This window comes from Sinohyriopsis cumingii, chromosome 5 (genome assembly GCF_028554795.1).
Source record: "Sinohyriopsis cumingii isolate HCF-2022 chromosome 5, ASM2855479v2, whole genome shotgun sequence".
NCBI classification, from domain to species: domain Eukaryota; kingdom Metazoa; phylum Mollusca; class Bivalvia; order Unionida; family Unionidae; genus Sinohyriopsis; species Sinohyriopsis cumingii.
In genome coordinates this window covers 13,623,923-13,646,616 of record NC_142965.1, presented here as the reverse complement: position 1 = coordinate 13,646,616, position 22,694 = coordinate 13,623,923, and the positions used below count along the sequence as shown (strand labels likewise).

General features: G+C 38.0%; 1 long non-coding RNA gene across 1 annotated transcript; it reads left to right on the top strand.

Annotated features, from left to right (window-relative positions):
• Positions 1-298: 298 nt before the first annotated feature.
• LOC149798657 (uncharacterized) lies at positions 299-22,467 on the top strand. Its single transcript, XR_016420834.1, has 5 exons — positions 299-990; positions 1,494-1,615; positions 12,345-12,459; positions 21,818-21,924; positions 22,377-22,467. It is a non-coding gene; the product is annotated as an uncharacterized LOC149798657 (long non-coding RNA).
• The last annotated feature ends 227 nt before the right edge of the window (positions 22,468-22,694 follow it).

The window sequence follows — 22,694 nt, the reverse complement described above, 5'->3', positions numbered from 1 at the left end:
ATTCCTACAGTATTTTAAGGCAGGCGATTACGAATTATTTAAACCACGTTTTTCATCTGTCACAGATTTTATAATCATTTTGAAGTGGCTGCTTTATCTCGAGGAAAACGAGCGGTAAGTGTTATACAAAACAAAATCTTAATAGCAATTTGATCACTTTTGCGTCATTTGACAGTAAGAATAGTAATAAATAGAGGATAATTTCTTTTCCTACGTTAGGCCTAATACCTGGTATGTTTTTTAGTGTGGTACACACACAAAAAACAACCCCCCCCAAAAAAAACACCATTTTAAAAAACCCACAAAAACGAGTGCCGTGCCGAAGCCACGGGCTAAAATGCTTTATTATCATTTTTTTTTATTTATAGCATCAATCACAAATTGAAATATATACAGTATTAGCGTTGGAAAAGAAAGTTTTCTTTTTGTTATATTTTTTTTTTCTCACCCTAGCGAAACACTTTCTGCAAATGACCTTAATAAAGAAAAATAATAAATTAACCTAAACCACTTTGAATGTCGACCGTATCTTTTATTTACACGGCATCATGCGCGGAAGAAAATACCAACTGAACCGGGATTTCAGACAGCAGATGAATTGAAGTTGATTCATTGAACATCATTAGCAATTGTACAATCAAACAGATGCAACAATGAAAAGTGGAACTATGAAAAATCGAGAATGTTAGATTTGCGAAGGATTTATTCCGAATCATTGTCTGCTAATAGAGAATTCATGTCAGTTGCTGTGTCGGCGATGCCCACACAGCGCGCCGTCCAAATGTGAAGTTGCGTTTTGCTGACAGACATAACACTGTGCCATAATTTATCTGATGGCATGTAAAGAAGCTGCTTAAATTATAGTATTTAAAAGTTTCTTCATTTTGTAAGAGCTCAAGAAATTAATTCTGGTTTGAAAGACAAGATGACGGTAAAACTCAGAAGACGTAGCTGTACAGTACCGTTGGTGTTGGAGACGTCATAATAAAGGTAACTGCGTTAACTTCGCTTTTTGTTTGGTAATTTGTTGGATATTATCTTTTGCTGATCTTCTTTGAGCTTGGAGTAAATTTTACATTCTGAACATTTTTATTTGCACTTATCTGCTTAATATGTATTGCTGGGATATCATATAGAATATGAAGTCAGTATAATGGTACTATATTACATATTTGAATGATAAAAGACTGGTAAATGATATAATGATAAACTACAAAATAAATAATTTGCCCAATATCCCAAATATGTTAATTAAAACAAACATTGAATGTAAATTCAGATATAATGAGCAGTTGTAAGAAGTAAGAAATAACATTTTATCCATTGAACCTGTTATGTGTTATCATCATCAATTTTAAAATAAACACATGGAGACAAATTTGCTTAAATTCTAAAATTAACACACACACACACACACACACATATGGTATTTTAATCTAATACAGAAATGGTGACATTGATATATGCAGACCAATAGTTTTTTTCTTCTACAGATATAAATTAAAAAGCCTAATTCTGAGAGTTTCACCTACAACATTCATGATGGGAAAGGGCCACTAATTAAGAGCTGACATATGTGGAAGAAAAATACCATCCATGTTGAAAAGGGCTAGAGGTAATGTGAGAAAACATAATTTATCAATCTTATTTAACATTATTGTTGATATTTTATCTCAACTGGTCAAAAGGCTAAGTGGGTTTATGTAATGGTCCAGAGTGTGTTATTTATTTCACATCCCCTTCTGTCTTTCAACAGTAAGAAATTAGCTACTCTGGAGTCCATAGTTCTGATCAATTTGTTTATATAAAACTTGGTTTTGGGCTTAAATCAACATCTTGGATAAATCTAATAATGAGCAAAATCCAAGTATATACATGTGATCATGTATAAGATTAGTTGAGTTTTTTAACCAGCCTAAAAGCCATACTTCCACAATATAGGCTAAAATCATTAAGTTGTCCTTGAAGTTTGATGAGTGTTAACCATTAATAATAATAAGGTGATCTTTCATCTGAGTATGTTACCACCGCATGCAATATTTATACATGTAGTGCAGTTTTTACTAAACGTAGAATACATGCTTATATAAATGAGATCTAGATTGAAGAAGTGAAGATGCATACAAATACATGAGGTTATAACCACTACTGCTGATTCAAGTTTGATCATGCTTGGCCATTGGGCTTATAGAGTCAAGTTTCACAATGATGCTTATTATGAGTGTGATAAAGGTATGGTAGTGAAGTGACCTTGCATCTGATTGGCAGAGTTTCTTATGATTTGCACAACAGTGTTTATGATCCAATTTAGATCTGACTTGTTTAATTATTTGCTTGTATGTCTGAGGCTATAAGCAAAATCTATGCATATAATGTGGTGGTTCTACATCTCACTAGCCATTCTTGCTACTGCTCTTAAAACTATTTCTCATTAATTTCATCAGACTTGGTGAATAGATTTATCTCATCAAGATATAGCAAAAGAGCAATTTTGAAAAAAAAATATTCATTCATATTAAACTCAAATTCTGCATCTGATTGGTTGACCTTGCAAATACTATAAGGGCTCTATTTCTGACAAAAAGATTATTTTGATCTAATGTAGCAGAAATGCTTATATGATCAAAACATTGAACATATTTGATGACAAATAAGAAATAGTTTTTCATGCAAATTTGATAAACATTGATAAATCGGTTCATATCATTAAAAGCTTGGAAGAGTTTGATTACATGCGAGACCATCACATATTAATCATTCTTTATTTAGAGAATTATTTTTGTCAGGATTTAGTAAAATATGTAAAATCAATATGGACTGGTTTTGTTATGTACAGCAACACTAGTTGTTTACTGAGTACTGAGGGAATTGGAGTAAGGCAAGGGTACATTGCAGTAGGTAACCTGGTTGACTTGATAACAGGATTTTAACACAAACATTTTTATCAGGAGTCTAGCATACTAACCATTGATTCACTGCAGATCCTGCCCCCATTAGTTACCTTTTAATACATAAAGCATTTGGGTTTTTTATGTCACAAATCCCATAGGGATTAAAATTAACATCATGGGTCTCACTGGATAGTTTCGTATTTTGACATCCCTCTAATTTTTAAGGTAGAACGCATGAACCTAATTATCACAAGCCTAGCATTTATAAATTTACACATAAGCTAAATCTATAATGTGGTTCAGATTTACTTTGAGTTAGGCATGGAAATAGGTTGGCTTGTTGGTGACTGCCTGTCACAGTTAGATGAGCATTGGAGATCATATGCGTAACTTAGTCTGCAAATGAGCTGCTGACTTTTATTTGTGTCTGCTACAGAGGTAAATATAAAAAAATCTTGATGGTAGAGGGGTGATGAAAAGTATGCTAATTTGTTATAGTACTAGTGAACTTTATTCATGCATAAGGCACATACTGATTCTTTTAGTTGCCTTGTCACAGAAAAATATTGAAAATAGCTATTTCTAGTAAAAATTGAATGTAAAATGTACCTGCATCCTTTGACCCTACCAGAACCAAACTAAAAGCTCAAATTTGTGCAGCTGCTTTTGCTCATCACAAACATAATTGGGAGTATAACTGCTAACCCTACCCTCTAGCACACATTTCATTCATTCATTGGATTAAAGTCACGTGCACCTTTCGGTATGTGCGACTGTTTAGTTTGTACACGTTTGTGTACTTTTTGAATTTAGCGATTAACTTATACAATGCCCCCAAGCAAGCAAGCCGAAGCCCAGGTGCCCCAAAAGGTCCCGCCCAGGCTCTCGTCGCTGCAACCTTCTCCATCGTTGTACTCCGTTGGTGGTCTGTTTCTGCATCCTGCATCTCCTTCCTCTCTCATTTCAGGCAGTAACCGAAGCACACCAGCAGCAGTATTATGAAATTTTCGTTGCAATCAATGCCCAGTTCCCTATATTTATTGGGCTATTCCTGTACTATCTTGCCAAACATGTGATTGTCACATACGCTTCAGATATTCCTGAGTTGTGAATTTTCCTATCTTTTGTAAGGTCTATTAAATTTTGTGTACTTTGCGTACTTGAATTTTCCGAAAATTTTTTCACATCTAGTAGGCTTTTAGTAGCCCTTTATTTTGTTTTGGAGATCTCAATTTGGTTAAGTATTTCGTACGTGTGGCTTTAAACCAATCAGTGTGTTTCAGGGCCAGTAAGTTGTTGGTCAAAAGAGGGCTTTCGTGGGTCAGAATGAAAGCCCTATGTGGTAAAATTTGTTTGTAAAAAAGTAAAAAAAAAAAAGAAAAGAAGAAAAAAAAGGTGGGTAGGGAGTGTGTATGCTATATTTGTGTGATGGCTATAGACATTTTTGTTCGTTTTTCTGCTTTTCCCACATATCCCGACAACACACATTCACGCTCACTTTCTCATTCACACTTATAAGTAGATGTGGGAGGGTGGGTGGCCTTATTTCTTTTGTTTGATTTCGGGAAGGCAATTCTTTTCATACTGGGGGGTGGGGGTGGTTTGATTATTTGAGGCATACTCTTTTCATTGTTTCTGCCTTCATTCCCCAAGGTCTGCAAGTGTCCTGTTCTTTCTTCTTTTACTGCCTTAGGACGTTTAACTTCATTCTGTGCCTTTTCCTGCTCTTCTTTATTTCAGCTCTTTCTGCCTTATCCCGTGTCCGTTTCTGTTTTGGTCTTCTCGTCCTTTTGATACTGCCATGTTCGCCGTGAGATGTTTTCTTCGAGGGAGGTGGTTTGATTGCCTTTGTTTCCCTTCGCTTTGACCACTTGGCTATTTACCTGTTATTTTTGTTTAGCTTAGCTATTTGTGATTTATTTTAATGTATATTTTTTTTATTTTTATTTTTTTATATTTTTTTAATTTTTTTTTGATCCTACGGGACCTAGCATGCCGTTATAATTCCGAAACAGTGATTTTGTAATATTTTGTCCTTATCTGGTTTTTATTGTTCGGGTTATGATCGGCTGTGCCAGTCTGTGAACCCACGATACCGAGCCGGCCGTCACAATTCCCAAACAGTGATTTGTAATATTTTGACTGGTCTTTGATTTACTTTTTTATATTTTTTTTTTTTTTTTTTTTGTTTTTTTTTTTTTTTTCCTTTTTTTCTTTTTTTTTTTTTTTTTTTTGAACCTACGGGGCCTAGCATGCCATTATAATTCCAAAACAGTGATTTTGTAATATTCATCCTTATCTGGTTTTTATTGTTCGGGTTATGAGCGGCGGTGTCAGTCTGTGAACCCACTAGCCCGAGCCGGCCGTCACAATTCCCAAACAGTGATTTGTAATATTTTGATTGGTTTTTTTCTTTTTTGGTTTGATCTTTTAGGTTTATTGGTTTTAATTTCTTTACATGGTCTCTCTTTATACCCAACCCTTCATTCGGTTTAGATTTGTCCCCTTTTGCCTATTTTGTTAATGAATGTCATGATGTTATTATAGGTCATTCCTATGTTATTGTTTTTTGCCACAAGTAACTCCGGGTATGTCCACCGTTCTCCTATTTGTTCCTGTTGAGATTTTAGTTCGGCCCTTTCCTGGTTGTATTTGGGGCATATATTTATTAAGTGTGCGATTGTTTCTGGAGTTGGGCAGTAGGGGCAGTTTTCAGTTGGTCCCCTTTTTATGTGTTTCCCTGCGCATCCTGCCAATAGTGTTTTACCTGTTCTTATTCTATTTATTATTGTTATATCGTATGGATTTTTGAAGGTCGGACTTTCGACTTTTCTACTTACTTTTTTCATCATCGTGTGTATTAGACTGTTTGCATCCGATTTTTCCCATAGCTCTTGCCACATGTCATTGATCTTGTCCCATGTTATTGATTTCAGTGACGCTGTATGCTATATTTTGGGCTTTTGGTTCGTTTGTGGCGTTTTTTGCTTCTGCATCTGCTTTGTCATTGCCTGGGATTATGGATGTGAGAGGGTATCCATACGAATTCAACGTGTTTGTTGTTTTTTTCAATCTCTTTAAGTAGCGATCTTGCATGATTAATCATATTAGGTCTGCTCTTGGATTGGTCTGTTGCTAACGATTGTAGTACACTGTAAGAGTCGCTTAGAATGACTGCCTTAGTTGTGGGGTATGTTTTGACGTATGTTAATGCCATTAGTATTGCCATGAATTCTACCGTGTATATAGCGCATTGGTCTGGGAGTCTTTTTCCAACGGCGACATCTAATTTTGGGATCACTATCCCTGCTGCAGTTTTATTTGGATTTTTGGTTTTTGATCCATCTGCGAAGATTTGCGTGTATGTCTCGTATTTGTTGTCAATGTACGTTAGTATTGATGCTCTTAGTCCTATCGGGTCATTTTGTTTTTGTCCTAGTTTACGTAAGCTAAGATCTATTTGTGGTGTGGGACAGGTCCACGGGGGGTCTGGGTAGTACCTTATTTTTTCTGGGTTGATATTTGCGATTTGAAATTTCCTTTTTAATTCTATAATTATTTTCCCACTAGGTATTTTTTTATTTTTTCCTTTTGTATCGAATGGTTTGTCGCATGCTAAGAGGGCTTGTAGCATGAGGTGGTTGGGTTGGTGTATTGATATTCGAGTCGAGTATCGCAGCATCAATTCCTTCCGCCTTAGGTCTAGCGGGGGTTCTCCTACTATTATTAAGATATCTTGTGTGGGGGTACCATTTAGGACGCCGGTGCATACCCTTAGCGCTTTTGATTGGACTGTGTCTAGTTTCTTTAGTAACGTGGTGTTCGCCGCTCCATATACCTGGCAACCGTAGTCCAATTTTGCTCTTATAAGTGCTCTATATAGGGTAACGAGTGTTTTTTGATCAACCCCCCAATTCACCCCTCTGAGGTTTCTGTGGAGGTTGATGTCTCGTTTGCACTTCGTTACGAGTTCTTGGATATGAGCTGCCCACGTGAGTTCGTGGTCGAATACCATACCTAGGAGTGTCGCTTGTTTTTCGAATTTGATGGGTACCCCCTTTAGGGTTAAGTTTGGAGTGGGTTGGGGGTGGCCACCTCACGGATTGAAAACTATGCCTACTGTTTTTAGAGGTGACAATTTAAATCCCCATTGATCTGTCCAATTTCCTATATCGTTTAGTCCTTTTTGTAAGTGCTTGGTCGTTTCTCTGCTGGCCGGGTTGCCAGTTTTCCATACGGCGCTGTCATCGGCGAATTGGGATAAGTCAAGGTGGTTGGGTTTTACCGCTGTTTCCAGGTCGTTTATCATTATATTAAATAAAGTTGGGCTGATTACGCTTCATTGTGGCGTGCCATTTTCCAGTTTGTATCGTTCAGAGTAGTCTTGTCCTAGTCTGACTTGTATCTTTCTATCGGTTAGGAAGTTAGCAATAAATTTGTATATATTGCCAGTTATTCCGTATGGTTTAAGTTTACTTATCAGTCCCTTAGTCCACGTTAGATCATATGCTTTTTCCATGTCTAAGAAGATGGCTGTAACATATCTGGATTTTTAAAATTTTTCTCTAGATGCTAATTTGACAGCGGTTTCTAGTCTCATGAGTTGGTCTATTGTGCTTCGGTAGTTGCGAAACCCGCTCTGTGCATTAGCTAGTAGTCCTTTGCTTTCTAAATGGTATTTCAGCCTGTTGTTTACCATAGTTTCCATTATTTTACATATATTGTCTGTTAGTGATATGGGCCTGTATGATTTTATATCGCTTGAGGGTTTTCCAGGCTTAAGAATCGGGACCACTACTGCCTTTTTCCATCTTATAGGTATGGTACCGGTTTCCCATATTTTATTAATGAGGTTAAGTGCAATTGTGACAAGTTTTTTGGGTAGGTTCTTGTACATTTCATACCCCAAAGTATCCTCCCCGGGGGATGTGGTCTTTTTGCCGGCGAGGGCCTTTCTCCATTCGGCTTCTGTAAACGGAAGGTTTAGTGGGCCGTCATTATTTCCTGCTTCCTTTATGTTGTCAGAGTTGCTTTCCTCAAATTGCCTTTTATGATTTTTAAACTTATCCTCTAAGTTGGTATTGCTACACATGTTGGCGAAATAGTTTGCGAATAATTCTGCCTTATGTTTGTTGTTTTGTCCAGGTATGTTGGGGGTTATTGATTTAGTTTTGCCTCTCATTTTTTTAATTCTTTGCCACACCTCCTTCGATTTTGTGTTAATATCTAGTTTTGAGCAGAATTCTCTCCATGAGTTTTGTTTAGCTATCATAATAGTTTGTTTGGCAGTTTTTTCCTTTTCCTTGTAGTAGTTAAAGTCCCTATTATTTTTAGTTCTTTTGAATTTGTTTAGAGCTCTTTTTTTCTCTTTAATTGCTATTTTACATTCATTATTCCACCAGGGCACCGTGGGTTTGGGTGCTACTCCTTTAGTTTTAGGAATTGTTTCTTGGGCCATTGTGTTAATGGTTTCTATTAATTTGTCATTAAAGGTGTCAATGTCCCGGTGATATATGGTTTCTGGGTCGATTGAGTCACCTATCTGTTTGAACCTAATCCAGTTGGCCTGTTCGTATTTCCATCTTGGTGTGAAGGACGCTTTATTTTGAGGTATTCTAATTTGTATTTCTATATTTATAAGGAAATGGTCACTTCCCATAGGGTCGCTTTCATCAACTTGCCAATCAGAAATGCCTGTTAATCTTGGTGTGCATAGAGATAGGTCTATTGCTGATGTGTGGCCTGTTCTGTCATCTATCCGGGTGTGCATTCCGTTGTTTAGAAAAACTTAGTTGCATTTTTGTGCCCATTTTTCTACAATTTTTCCTTGAATGTCCGTCTTTTGACTCCCCCATAGTTCATTGTGCGCATTGAAGTCCCCGCATATTACCACCCATTCTCCACAGTCTTTAATCATTTTGATTGTTTCGTCTGCACTTAAATTGCGCTGCTCATTTGTTTCATAGAGGTTAACGATTAGTACCTGCTTAGTTTGAGCGGTTATTTTGACTATCTGTATTTCGAAGTCATTGGGCGGTCTACTATCTGTTAATTTATGCATTTCTGATGTAATTCCATCTCTAACAAAGGTTGCTAACCCCCCTCCTCTTGCTGTGGGGGATCGATGCTTTAGGTATTTGGTGTTGTAGCCTATGATGTTTGGGATACGTGAGGTATCATTTAGGTGGGTTTCCTGTATGCATATAACATCTGGTTTTCTTTCCTGTTCAAGTATTTTGTTATTTAGTTGGTCAGCGTGGGCCCTAAGGCCGCGTGCATTCCATTGCCATATTTTGATTTCTGCTCTGGAATCCATCTCTAGTGCAAAAAGTCTTAATAGTTTGTTTAATTTACTGTTGTTTTCGTTTTATGCGTGTTTCCTACCAGTGAGGGTGCTACCTATTTATTTTGTTTTTGGTATCCTGATTTTTGTTTTGGCCTGCTTATAGTTTACCCCATGGGAGATCATATATTCGACTATTAGGGCTTCTCTAAGAGCCCTGGGGCATTCTGCGTGGTTTGGTTTGTGGTTACCACTACAGTTAGCGCAGTGCTGATTGGTGGCGCTACATGTTTTCCGGTCTGGGTGGTGAAGACCACATTGATTGCACCGGAATAGGTTTCCGCAACTCTTAGAGTAATGCCCCCAATTTTTGCAGTTGCCACAGAACCGTGGTTTGTTTTTGAAAGCAAAAATTTTTTTAGCCTCGAGTTTTTCGGCTATTTTGATAGTTTCTGGGGTGGCGCCCTTAAAAAAGAGTACCACTGCAGTGCTATCCTTTCCCCTTCTTGTTTTTAGGCGGATTGCTTTCTCTACTTCCTGTCCTTTACTCCTTATGTAGTCTACTATTTCATTGGTTTTATTTTGAGTTGATACGTATATGACTCCTTTGTTGTGTGTTTTTGGGGGGTTTGGGTCTATGTGTTGTTTTGTTCTGTTGTGTCTAGTGACCTGAACATTTATTTGGCCTATTCTTTCAATTTCCATATATCTGGCAATCTGTTGTTCAGTGGTGCATTTGATTATCAGCAAGTCGTCTCTAGTGCTTTTAAGCGTGAATTCTCCTTGGTGATGTTTGTTCAATTGCCATGCTATGGTTTTAAAGGCTAACTTCGTTATTTTGGAATTTACTCCCTTGACGAAGAGAGTCAGTTCAGCGGGGTGTTTCTTGTTTTGGATATTTTGCAGACTGGTCTTTTTTCCCCTGGTGTTTGTCTCTTTAGCTGACTTTGTTTCGTTGTCCATAACCGGCTTGCTGGGTCTTGTATTCTGACAGTTAGTGTGTTCCTTATTCTTTCTAACTGGTATTTGGGATTTGGTTTTCCTATTATTCTTACCTTTTGTTGAGTCGTGTGTGACTGCTTTATTTGTGGTAGGGTGAGGGCGTTCTGTTTCATCTAGTAGGTTCTCAGTTTGAGTCCCCTGGCTGCTAGTGTTTTTAACCAGCGTGGTCTGGGTTGTTTTTGTGCTTGTTGAGTATTGTTCCTCAGTTTGGGTACTCATGTCGGATGTAGTTTTGCGGTTACTCGGTAGATTGTCCACATTCTCGTTTACGCTTGGTGACAGGTAGAGTCTACTCATCGAGTCAGTTGGGGTCGAGTTGAAAATTGGCGTTAAGAACTGTATCTGTCGTTTTTCTCTTAGGGGGGATGAGACTGCTTCGGAGTAAGTTTGCCTTAGTTTATCTGCCTTTAGGTTGACCAGGCAGCTGAGATAACTATTTGATGATGTGACATTAATTTTGTTGTTATCCATCTTGAGTTTCTTTATTTGATGTAAGGTATATATGACGGGATATTTCTTTAGTTTTAATCCTGGGTTTGTTTTGATTTCTTGCAATTTATTTGAGTTTAATTCTAGCTTAAAGCTATCTGTCTTAACTATACTTTATTCTACTTAGTACTATGAAAAAGCAACAGCTGTAAGGGGATATGCAAATAGCTTTTATTCTGATTTGTGTAATTAATTATTATATTACTATTATCCAATTTAAACTTATTGAAAATTATTTTCTAGCCAAATGGTCAAAGTAAAAGGTTTTACTTACCCCGATCCAATTTTCTTTTTAAGATCTTTAGAGTTTTTAAATACAGCCTTCTAACTATACAAGTTTCATTACATTGGTCAATAATTAGTCACATGTGATGACACTTGTAACTAATCAAACCACAGCAACTGAGAGCAGACTAAGCACTGATATTTATATGGTACAGTGGCAATATACAGTCTGTCTGCCGCAACACATGAAACAAACTGGACAAATCTGAAAGCCTTGAATTTGACTTTATTTATCTGTATGGTAGAACAGAACCTGAGTTGAAAAGCTTTTAAAGAAAGACCTTGATATCAAACCTAATAATAACTGCAGGAGTTATATTATGGATAATTAACCATTCTCTCAGTTTCAAACTGGGCATTCCATCCCATGGGGTTCTAAATGTAAACCAAGTGTAACTGATATCCTAATGAACTGTAAAGACCATAGCAGCACAACAGCAGGGGACCAGGTATGTCCAGATCCAGAAATCACAGACCAGTTTCAAACTGATGATGAACCACATAAAAATTACACATCTGCTAGAACTTATGTTATGAAGATAACTTAAATTGCATTATTATTAATCCTCCTCCTCACATTCATCATAATTGAGATGCATCATATATGTTTTATTGTAAAATAGTTTATGCAACATAATTCAGTGAAGACCTTTGCTGCCAATTTACCAGTGAACCATTTGTTTCAATGAACATATTTTATGTTGTAACGAGGAGCATCATTTAAACATTATGATACACTTATCATACCTGTATATGAAATCTTAATACTAACACTTATACTTGCAATACTACTACTAATAAAAACACCTGCATTGATAATTTGATTATGTTCAATTGGACTTGTATCTAAATGATCACCAGCTGTATGAAAAGACATATTTTAATATATAGATATTGGATGGAATACTAGTTACCACAATTGAATAGTCATATGATAAATGATATATTATTTTAAACAATTTATATTTGCAGTGAAACATACTTTTACATTATTTTCACTTAAATTTCATTTATAGAGCAGTATACTCTGCATTCATTAAATTACTGAAATGGTTATAATACAACAACAAATACTGCAACTTCCAGAATCACAAAAATCAAAAGATATAAACAAAAACTTCCCTACATGTATCAACAGTTGTCACTTAATAGACAGAACTCTGAAGATTTAGAATAGGATGTTAACAAATTAGGTATTCAAGTTAAAAAGAAAAAAATACCAAGTAAGCTTACTACCAAAAAATCAAACAATAACAGTGAATTTTAGTACATTCCCAGGAAACAGAATATATGATTTTTCTTAACTTGATCTGATACATCTTAAATCTATAGAAAATGATTCATATTGTATGACTAAAATATTATGTAAACAAAAATTCCATCACTTTTTTCAGATGCAACATGCATACCCCAACCCATCCTTCTTGATCATAAAGTATACCAGCATTCCACTATAAGATGGGGAGCTGTAGTGGCTCAGTGGTTAGCTTTCTGGACCTGTGAAATAAGGTAGGTTCAAATTCTACCATCAGACCAACCTGGGTTAGCTACCATGGTGTGTCCTTGGGCAAGGCACTATACTTGAAGTGCCTTGGCACTAAATAACTTACTTGTGTTGGTTTACCATAAAAGGCCAAACCAAACACAAAAAAACAACAACTTTAAAATATGAGTTTTGTCAATACTAAGTAATTGAAAATCATACTGAAGAAATGTTTTTGTTAATACAGATTAATGGATCTAAAAAATCTCTTTCTTCTGCAGGAGTTTAAAATGTTAAATTAAAAAGGTCATGGTACACATTGCTTTGTTCGTACACATCAGGCTCCGTAACCCATATCCAACTAAAAATTTTAGTAGAGTCTGAATAAAACATATTTTAATCTGGATGATAATATTCTTTCTCCATTCATATATTACACCACCAAGATTGATCCAAATAAGATTACATTTTACTATAACACTGAGGATGAGTATGCCTCTTAACAACTTACAAATGTGGAGAGAATGGAGTTAAACTGAACTTTGATTTCTTTTCAACCATAGCACAAGATGATCATTTATTATGAAAAAACCTGAATAAAGTTGGAGTTCATAACCATGACAGTCTTGATACAATATAAATTCAATATATTATTGTTGTCTTGAGGTATAGTTCTGTATATTACAATCTCACACAAGATCAGGGTATATTTTAGTACCATACAGTTAATTCGGGATTGTATTAATGCCTATTCTGGTGAATGAACATTAAATAAGATTTACTATTTTGGAACCAGTTGCAATAAAGTTTACTAAACAAGAGAAAATATGACTTTACTATAATATCTAAAATGTAAAATCTGCAAACAGAATACTTGCTTGACTTTACACTTCAACTATATCATAATATTTATTTGAAATGAATTTATACAAATGGCATTAAATTGGGTTTCAGGCTGGTAATGACAATGGTAGTAGTGAATAGGGACGGTCTAGGGACTAGGGAACTTCCATGTTAAAAAGGGTATATCCACTCTGGGGACTATGTAATTTAACATGGGAGAAAAAAAAAATATCCATTCTAGGGACAAGGGGAATTTAACATGGGAGAAAGAAAAAAAACTATTCACTCTAGGGACAAGGGAAATTGAACATGGGGAATAAATCGTGGGACTGTCTTGGGACTAGGGGAAATGGAACAGGGTCGGGACCCTATTTTAATAAGGTCCCGACCTGATGGGTCTATGAAAATGGAACAGGCGAAAATTGAAACAGGGAGGGGTCTCTATTTTTTTATTATTTTTTTAAACAAAAAAATAAAAAAAGGGGTAGGCAATTGAAAGTCAAGATCTTTTCGAGAGATAGGAATGGCCCTGAAAAGGGCCTTTGGTTTTATGTTAATATACATAAAGGGCATCTGTGACATCTTCTTCTTGACCTTAGGCTGTGCCTGACTGCAGGACCATAGATTAAGACTCGTTTGTGGCATCCTTGATGCCCCACATAAGATTCTTCGCATCCACAGGCTGGTGTCTGTCCTGTGGATAACTGTCCAGTTGGATCGGACATACATTGATATGTCCGTCCGGAACATCATCGAAGACACAAGCGTTGAAGATTGTACATCGGTCCACATGTTGGGGTGCTGAGTAACAGGTGAAGGAATGCAGTGAACTGTACTTATTTATAGGGGGAGGAAGGATTGAAACGGATTGAGTTTGTTGACCAATCCAAACACGTGTTACAAAATTCAGTCAGCCCACGTCCAATCCGAAGAGAGCAGTCTGTGACGTCACATAGTCTATATAGATTCGCTAGCGCCTGTGCGTAGTCAATCTAAGCGACAGTTTTTCAACATGACGGAAACTCAGAAAACGATCAGTTTGGGTGCACTGATGGTGGAGACTACCCAAGGGAACCCAGACTTACTTTCAGAAGAGGTGAATTGGGATTTTGTGGATTTTTTTACCTTGCAAGAATTTGTTCCTGAACCTTCGTCACCTTCTCCTTCATTACCGCACATGGAAAATTTTAGACAGAGACAGAAAGAAGAATTGGAGAAATTTATACAACAGCAAAAGGAAGCGGAACAAGCTTTTCTCCTACAGCAACAGCAGCAAGAAGAAGAGGTAAGAAAAAAACAACAAGAAGAAGACGCAGCAGCAAAGAAATAAGGGTGTCAAAATCAAACGGTCACGGTACTGTTAGACATTTTAGTTAAGAAGTCTGAAACAGATGTATCAGACTTCTTTATTACGGCCGAAGAGAATACGACCTTCCCAAGCTAAACACTCCAACCCTGTGACTACGCCTACTGCACCATCCTTAGTGATTTCAACGAAATCATCATCAACAGTACGCAGTCCAGAAGTAGGCCTTGGCCATGGCAAAGGCTTAAGACAGTTAAAGTTGATTGTTTAAACTCACCCCTTACACCAAAAAAGGCCCTTTTCAGGGCCATCCACGTCTCTCGAAAAGAGATAGGCTTTCAATTGCCAATAACTAAAAAAAACCATTTTACCCAATAGTACCTGTCTGTGTATGAGTGTGCGTGAGTGTAGGTTCTTATTTTAAAATCAAAACCCAAAGACACTTACCTTTTATAATTAATTTATTCTTTTATAAATATTTACAATTCACAGTTCACAACAGAGCACTTTAAAAAGTTCATAGACTTATTCTGTCTCATTGTTCACTCTCTGTTTTTTTAATATCTTCACCGTCATAGTCTTTTCCTCCTCTTCCTCCTCACTTTCTTCCCTTCTTTTCTTCTCCTGTTTCTTTTTCTTCACCTGTCTGTTTTCTTCCTCTTCTTCTTCCTCTGAAGAATCCCTCTCTTCTTCTGACTCCTCTTGTTTCTTTTTTGGGCAGTCTGGTGACCAATGTCGTTTTTCTTGACAATAATAACAGGTATCTTGACTTTTGTCTCTTCTAACCCCTTTTTTTTCTTTTTTGACGGTCTGGACACTCTGAAGACCAATGCCCTTTCTTCTGACAGATATAGCAAGTATCTTGACTTTTATCTTGAAAGGAAGGAGAGTAGTCCCTCGGCTGGTCTGAAGAGAATTTTCTAATGACCCCTCGCAAAGCTCTGATGAAACGTTCGATCTTGGTAGTCTTCCATTGTTGTGCTCAGTTTGAGAGTGAAATGAATAGTGAAAGGACAAGACACATACCCTTTATATACGCTGGTCTGCTATGACTATAAATTAATTCATGGTGTTTAAACTTTAGTCATTTGACTTTTTGCTATCGAGATGAAATGATCCAATTCATTTGAGAAGAAAGAAGAAGAAAGTAAGAGGCAGAAACGTGATCTATCGCCTCGTACTAGGGCTGAAGTCTTGGCACAAATTCTTGCCAGTGATTTTGAAGAGGACATGAGTGAACCAGAATCCAAACCCTCTAAACAAAGTTTACCACCCTTAGTCAACCCTGAAAAGTACTATGACATTCGAGAGACGGAAAAGCGTCCCTCTAGAAAATTTAGAACTACGGCTTACAAATACACAGTGAAGTTTAAAGATTTCAAGTCTGAAGTACTGTTAGAGAAAGCAAAAGGGTTCATCACCGACATGTGGGATTCTTTGCTCACCACACTCAAGCGACAATGTCAACCCAAAGAAGATGATCGCTTGAGACTTTCCATACAACATGACGGCTTGAAATCCCCTGTTTGGATCGAGTTTAGCAGCCCTGCAGAATTGACCACTTCCAAAGTCATGGACAAGATTCAACACGTGCAACAATCTAATGACCAGTTTGACATCACTGATGGAAAAGCCACACTGGACATGACCCACGTCTCTCCTCCTCAAGGGACCGGACAATGCAGAAAGACCTTATTGGTCAACAACCTTCGCATTACCAAAACAAGTCTTGTCCAAATTAACAATTTTCAAGACCACATGTGTTTAGCCCGAGCCATCGTGGTGGGATGAACCTATGCCGACAAGAACGACATGGTAGAATGGAAAAGAGCCTGGGAGAACATTCGAAAATCGAACCGAGCCAAACAACGAAATGAAGCAGAACTTCTGTTACAACAAGCATGCCTGTCCAAAGACACGTCCTGTGGCATTCCTGAGATGCAAAAATTGCAAGATGCCCTAGCTCCACGATACACCTTGAAAGTGCACCCTCAAGAAGTGCGCGGGTCTCTGTTGTTTCGAGGGAAAGACTTTAAGGATGGAAAATACATTCACCTCTATCATCACGATGACCATTTCGATACCATTACCACTATCACTGGATTCCTGGGATACAAATATTACTGTGAGAAATGTGACTTATGATGGTTATAATAATCGAGAGCAACACAAACATTGTGGATCGAAATGCTCAGGATGTTTGGCCTCTCAACCCTGTCTGAGCGAAGGGCAAGAACCAGTGCATTGTCCTGCTTGTCTGCGCACATTTGTCAGCCCTGCCTGTTACCAACAACATCTGAAGATGCAAGGTTCACAGAAGAAATGTGCTTGTCAACTCCTGAGATTGTGCCCAATGTGTGGACAAGGTCTATGTATCAACAGTACCAAGGCACACGTATGTTCAGGAAAGAAAAAATGTCACATTTTCACTGCATTGTGGACTTGGAACACCAATGCTACATACAAAAATACCAATCCCAACCAGAGAAAGAGGATGGTCACAAGAAGAAGAAAGGCAATTTCATCTTTTTCGATTTCGAATGCATGCAAGAGACCAGTATTCACATTCCTAATTTCTGCGTGGCTCATCGAGCGTGCGAGAAGTGATTCAAGAACCTATCTTGAGTTATTGCCCTTACTGCAGTAAGATTCCTGGAGGGCGTGAAAAAATCTTTCAAGGACCGAACACACTAGCCGATTTCACACAATGGGTCTTAGACCCCATCGACAAGACGTGGAGCCAAGAGGACATCGAACATTATTATGGAGATTGTCATTGTCATGCCACGGTGATGGCTCACAATTTCTCCGGATACGATGGACAGTTTCTTTTGAGATGTTATACGGAACGTGGCATCGAGCGTCCTAAAATCACTTTGAACGGAGCCAAAATCATTTTCATGCAAGTGGGACAAGTGCAGTTTAAAGATTCGATGAGCTACTTAGCCATGCCTTTGAGTCGAATGCCTAAAATGTTTGGAATGACAGAAATGGCTAAAGGGTACTTTCCACACTTTTTCAATACAGAAGCCAATCAACACGCCGTTCTACCCCATTTGCCTCAGGCTCGCTATTACGACCCTGACAACATGCGTACCGAACGAGAAACTTTCTACGCTTGGTACCAGGCTCACGCCTCCGACCCTTTCGACTTTCAGGAAGAAATGCTAAAGTATCGTCGTTCCGACATGGACATTTTACGGCGATGCTGTGGAAAATTTTGAGAACTGTTCATGGAACACGGAGGGGTTGATCATTTAAAAGAGGCTTGCACCATTGCCAAAGCGTGTTCCTTAGTCTACCGACAACGATTCATGCTTGAAAACACTGTGGCTGTCATCAGTCCTCAAACGACCAACTATGTCAAACGTCAATACTCGGTCAAAGCCCCATGCTGGTTGCATTACTTGTGCGACAAGGAAGACAAATGGATTCAGCATGCCCGCAACGGACAGGGCGAAAGATCATCGGAATGCATTCGGTCAATGGCTGGGACTTAGAAAACCCCAAGATCATGTACGAGTTTAACGGTTGCTTATTTCACGGATGTCCCGTCTGTTACCCTGACCGCGGCACTAAAAATCAGTTCTTACAACGAACCATGGAAGACTTGTACCAGGCCATTTGTCAGCCACGCCTAAAGTTAGAACAGGAAGGATACCAAGTGGTGGAAATGTGGGAACACAAATACAATCACCGTTTGAACACCGATCCCGAGTTTAAACGCCTCATGGAAAGTTACCAGTTCATGGACCCCCTGAACCCAAGTAATAGTTTGTACGGAGGAAGGACCAATGCCACCTGTTTGCTGTACCAAGCTGACGAAGAGAAAGGAGAAGAAATCAAATACTTGGACATGTGTTCACTGTATCCCTACGTGTGCAAATATTGTTGCTTTCCTGCAGGGCACCCACAATTGTTCACCGAACACATCGACCTAAAAAACATTCGACAATACGAAGGCTTGATCAAGTGCAAAGTTTTGCCTCCCACGAACCTATACCATCCCGTCTTACCTCGCCATTGCCAAGGCAAACTTATGTTTCCTTTGTGCCGTACTTGTGCTGAAACGTGCAACCAAGATCAACCTTGTCATCACACCCAGGAAGAATGGGCCTTGACGGGGACATGGGTCAGCGTAGAATTGTTCAAAGCTCTGAACATGGGATACCAACTGTTAGAAGTGTACGAAATTTGCCACTTTCCCAAGACACAATAATTCCACAAGGGTGACCCCACGCAGAAAGGCATTTTCGCAGACTACGTGGATGCCTTTTTGAAACTGAGCAAGAAGCCAGTGGCTATCTGTCCTGGTGTCACACTCCCGAAGACCAAAAGACATTCAGAGAGAAATTCTGGGCACAAGAAGGCATTACTTTAGATCACATTGAGAAAAACGAAGGCAGGCGATCGTTTGCCAAAGTGATGTTAAATTGCTTGTGGGGTAAAATGGCACAATGACCGTGTTTACCCAAGACGGAGTATTTGACCGAACCTTCCCGCTACTTTCAGATGATTCACGACAAAGCCAAATTCATGAAACACGTGGACGTCGTTCGTGAGGATTTGATCTTGGTGAATTACGAAGAAGATCTGAACTTTGTAGAAGATGACCCCTTTGGAAATGTCATCATTGCAGCTTACATGACAGCTCATGCTCGCTTAAAATTGTACGAAGCTTTAGAACTGTTAGGGGAACGTGTCTTGTACTTTGACATGGACAGTTGCATTTATATCGATCACCCGAGTCAACAGCACCCTGACATCGAAGGAGACCGTTTAGGAGCCTGGACAGACAAGCACCCCGATGACAAGATTCTAAGTTTCGTTAGTGGTGGTCCCAAAAATTACGGCTACGAATACTGGGCCAAACAAGGAGAAGTGCACACGAAGTGTAAAGTGAAAGGACTTACTCTGAATTATCGTACCAGTCGAGTGGTCAACTTTGGCATATTGAAAGAAGCCTTGCAGTCTAGAGAAAGTGACCACCTATCAACCCAACAAGATTGTACGTTTACCCACACACCACATCGTCAGTCGACCCTTGGAAAAAGTCTATCAAATCGTGTAGCAGAAGCGAGTGCGGCTTCCCACCCACTTTACTTTGCCGTATGGACATGTCGGTATAAAACATTGGTTGTAAGAGGATAGCCACCCACCAGAAGGATGACTTCGCCGCAGCAAGAATCGAGTGAGAAATCCAGTGAGAACTCCAAGTTCAAACCCTACCATTTTCCAGTCTTCTTACCTGACTATTGTGATTGTGCCCGTCGATTGGACACGTTTCAAAAATGGCCTACGGATAGGGAAGGATTACCTTCTTCGTATGTTTTAGCTAGAACAGGATTTGTCTACTTCGGACCTGAGTCAGGATTGGGATACGAAGTACAGTGTTTCGCTTGCGGACTGAAGTTACGAATGGATCTATGTATCTACAAAGATTCAGCTATTCTGGAACATACTCGATGGTCTCCGCACTGCCCTTACCTTTCAATGGCCTTTCCACCCATTAAACTACGGTACAATTATGACGGTACCTTAGAGACGGTACCTTCCAAAACTAGACGTAAACACATTGCATCCTATTTCATTGTTGTTTCTTTTCCACATAATAGCTTATTTTTTATAAAATGTTAAACTTTACTAATCTTTTTTCAAGATCACTTTAGTTTGCAAAAATATATCTTGTCATTTATTGGCATTCTACATTGAATTTTGTAAACTAGCTATAAACCTGACCTAATTACTCAACTTAACTGCTGACAGAAACAGTCTACAGTAAATGTATTTCATTTCTATAGCTCGATGGATAAACATTACATCTTTTAAAGCTGTGCACAGAATAGGCCGACATATCACGAGTCAGGAAAACATGGGGGTGGTATCCCCTGTGTCCAAAATTAATATCATTTTGAATAGAATATTCTAGTGACAATTGCCTCTTTTCAGATGGTAAGCATTGCTTTTTTTTATTTTCATCAATCTGTCAAATTCGGTATGCATTTTGCTTTAATATTTGAGATGGAAACCTTAGGTGCATAGAAATGTCAGACAGCATTGTACATCATGAATGGTGTCCAACATACTTTTATGATCATAAAACAAAATCCCATTTTTTAGTTATGGCCACTGATTTAAAAAATATTCATCCAAGCTAAATATAATAATAATAATAATGAGAACTTTGTATAGCGCCTAATCTTTAGAAGCTGTAAGCGCTTTGCAACATTAGACAACATAAAAACATACACAATGATATGATTACAAAAACAAACACCATGAAATTAGAAAACATAAAAAACATGCTGAGAATATTTAAGGTAGTTAACATTATTAAGTCATTAAGTTTGTTTTTGTAGTCAGAATAAGTAGTTTTGAGAGCACTCTTGAATGGGATCACTGCGTCTTTGTGTCTAAGTTCAGTGGGCAATTCATTCCATGTTGCTGGGCCCTGGTATGCAAAAGAATGCTGTCCATGTGACTTTGTTTTCATAGTGAGAATAATGAGTATATGATTGTCGGAAGAGGAGTGTAAGTATCTTGCTTGTGTGTACACATAGGTGAGGTCGGATAGGTATGTTGGACTAGAGTCTGTCAGTGAAACGTAGCACAGAGAACTAATGTTGTGTTTGATTCTGGATCGAATGGATAGCCAGTGTTGGGTACAGAGCAGCGGGGAGGTGTGCTCTGATTGTGGTACTCTAAGTATGATCCAAGCAGCTATGTTTTGAACTTTTTGAAGTCTCTGCAGTAGATATTAAGATGAACCAGACAGAATTGAGTTACCATAGTCCAGTCTTGAAAGCAGTAATGAACACACAAGTGTTTTAGTGGCATCAACTGAAAGATATCTGAGAATGGAGCTGATGCGTCTCAGCTCAAGATACGCAGCCTTGCATATGTTCATGACATGTTGGTGCAATGTGAGAGTACTGTCCAGAGTAACACCTAGGTTTTGTACTGATTGTGTGAATTTAATGTTGGTGTTGCTGATATTTATTGTGTGAGGTAAAGGATGTGAATGAGAAAGTCTTTGATAAGTAAGTATGGCTTGATTTAAATTGTGTTTTTCATGTGACTTGCCAGAGATTTTTAAATGAATTGATAAAGTAACTTGAGACACATTTCAAAGTACATGTTTTAAAAATATTCCATTGATTATTGCTGGCATTTAGAAAAATGCAATGCATCCTTTGTTGTGAAACTTATTTTAAAACATTGTATTACTCATGCAGAAGCCTGCTTGAAAACTAATGGCAAAGCAAAGGCAAATGGAATGGAAGAGACCATATCAGAGACCCTCAAATATGCACCCAACCAACGCAGAATGATAAAAAACAAGGTAATCCAAATGACTCTTATTTCATCAATATTGGATTCAGTTTCGTCTTTTAAAGCATAGTATTTGCAAAGCGGATGCATTTCTAAACTGATAACAAAATCAGCTTATCCTATTGCCCAGGACTATCAGAGCTAGAGTCCAGCTAACTACAATATGCATATATCTTGTCTGATCGGACAAGTGCTTCCATTTGGAATTTTTATTCACATGAAATATTTGGATGAAATAAATTCATCTTTGTGCAAATTGATTGCACCATCCACTTGCCAGAAATGACAAGTAAGTGCAAAGTTATCTTGTATCATGGCTTAACGATAGTAAGGGAAGCACAAGTGCAGTGAAGAAAATTTCATACATTTTTATAATGCTGATTAACATGACTTCTGCATATGTAACTAGTGCTGAGATGATATGACTTTATTTAAGCATTACAATTTTGTTTTAATTTGCAGGTGCCTGAGCAGAAGAAGTAATAGATAAACTTTACAGTGGAGTTGGAGACTGATTCTGATTCATGATCTTAATTAAATCTAGAAAATAAACATTAAAGTCATATTAAAATATCTGTTGTATTGTTTCCTTCTTTCATTTTTCTCTTAAAAACAAATGTCTGAACCTTTAGTCTGTAAATTCAGTGGATTCCTTATCAGCCCATCTACTTTTACTTTACACCATGCTACTTTAAAAAAAAAATGAATTATCCCCATTGGGGTAGGTCCCCCCAACCCCCCACCCTACTTTGTCAACTTACCTGCCACATTTAAATCTAA